Raw genomic sequence first — 1758 nt, forward strand, 5'->3', positions numbered from 1 at the left:
AAACCTGTTCATATCTTCAAATGTTTTTGAAAGAATGCAAAATTTTCATGTGAATTTACTTTAGAAAATACATTCCTTATGTTCCAAGTGCCATCTTTCATACCTGGAACGTGACATGTCACATTGATTTTTTAAAGCAAATGTACACTACTTTGTTGTGGTGCTGCAATTATCTTCACAATGTCACTGCATTCAGGAATTTTGGAATTCCATTATATMAATGAAACTGGATTTATTGGTCTATCTTGAATGATTTATGGTTAAGTTGCTAAATCATAAAAGAGATATTCTTAAAGTAGTCACGTTGAAAAACTGGGTTGAAAATGAGTGAGAAAAACAAAGTAAAAAAACAAAACTTGTCATGAAAAACTAATATAGATTCCCGTGTATTAGATTTTATCAGCTGTTGGGACCACCGTACATTTCTCAGTCTTGTACGTGATGACGCAACAGAGCACGGCGTTCGGAGCGTGATGCGTCATATCTTCCAACTCGACCACCGTTTGTTGGCCGCTTCCCTGGCACCGGCTTCTTCCGGCACCCACCGCCTGGGGCCCCGCTCTTCCCTGAACCGTTATCCGATAATCACCATCAGCACGGCCGGATAAGAGCCAGCCCAGCCCCGCTCCGGTGCGTGGCGCCGCCTCCGACATGAGTGACCGCTGAAAGCTGGATTTCCTCGGGAGAAGAGCGGGACTGCCCGCTCGGTGAGTTGTTTTTTTCTTTACTTGTTCTGAGGGTTTTCGGAGTTAAAGAGCTCCTCACCGTGCTGCTGAACTGATTTGTTTTTGTTTTTTTCTCCTCACAAAGTAAATACTAGCCTACTCTGAAAYCTGGATTCTGCCAGTATTATAAATAAATTGTAATTTTTAAATGTTGAGGTTTGTTTGTCGGGGTTGTTTGTGACATCACAGATGAACAGCTGGTCTGTTGGTTTGTCCATACTCACATACAGTATGTCTCACCAGCTGTCACTGCCTTTAGAATTAAATATCAACCAAAATGTCCATTCATTTTTATTTATTTTCACTATAAACATTAATAAATACTCAATAATGTTCATTTATATAACAAACATCATGAAGGTGGTTTGACTAAAATTGATTGCAGACAATAAATCTGAGAGTTTGTGTTTTGACTCTAAACAATTTCAGAAATATTAACATTTCAAAACCGTAATATCTAAGGATGTGGATTTTTTTTAATCCCGCACCAATTCACATTTTTCTACGGTGAAAATATTGAACAGATGCTGGAGATCATGCAAACAGAAGTCAGAAAAGTACAAACCTGATTTCATCTAAATTTATCATTGAATTTGGTCAAAACAAATTATATGATATTCAGTAACACAAGCACCAGCCAGAATTAATGGTACTGAAATTCATAATGGAATTGAATTGGTGTTGATGAGAAGACGACATGGAGATCTCATTAATTAAGAATGAACGCAGCAAAAAATATTGTATAAAGTAAAATAGTTCTTAAATAATAAAGCAGTGTATATATTATATAATTTAATGATCGTACCACATTTAATATAGTGTCTGGAAGTTTGGAGAAAAGCATGCAAAACTATTACAAATACTGTTTTTATTTTACAAAAAATGAAATATGAGAATTATTAGTAGAAAACATTAAGGTTATCCAACAAATACATTATTTTATCAGTTGAAATTGTTTAACTTTTATGATTTGGTAGATTATAGTATCTTACAAGTTACGCATAATGGGCCTCATGCAAGAACTGTTCGTACG

The 1758-nt window shown here is 35.8% G+C and overlaps 1 protein-coding gene across 2 annotated transcripts in view; it reads left to right on the top strand.

Moving 5' to 3' along the window:
• Positions 1–425: 425 nt before the first annotated feature.
• kiaa0895l overlaps positions 426–1758 on the top strand; it is a 26498-nt gene continuing 25165 nt past the window's right edge. Inside the window, exon 1 of one of the 2 annotated variants that reach the window (XM_014001797.1) lies at positions 426–707. The gene's annotated coding sequence lies outside the window, so the exon portion shown is untranslated. The remainder of the gene's footprint in view (positions 708–1758) is intronic. The other variant, XM_014001796.1, reaches the window with a different exon arrangement.

This window comes from Austrofundulus limnaeus, unplaced genomic scaffold (assembly GCF_001266775.1).
Source record: "Austrofundulus limnaeus strain Quisiro unplaced genomic scaffold, Austrofundulus_limnaeus-1.0 Scaffold10, whole genome shotgun sequence".
NCBI classification, from domain to species: Eukaryota; Metazoa; Chordata; class Actinopteri; order Cyprinodontiformes; family Rivulidae; genus Austrofundulus; species Austrofundulus limnaeus.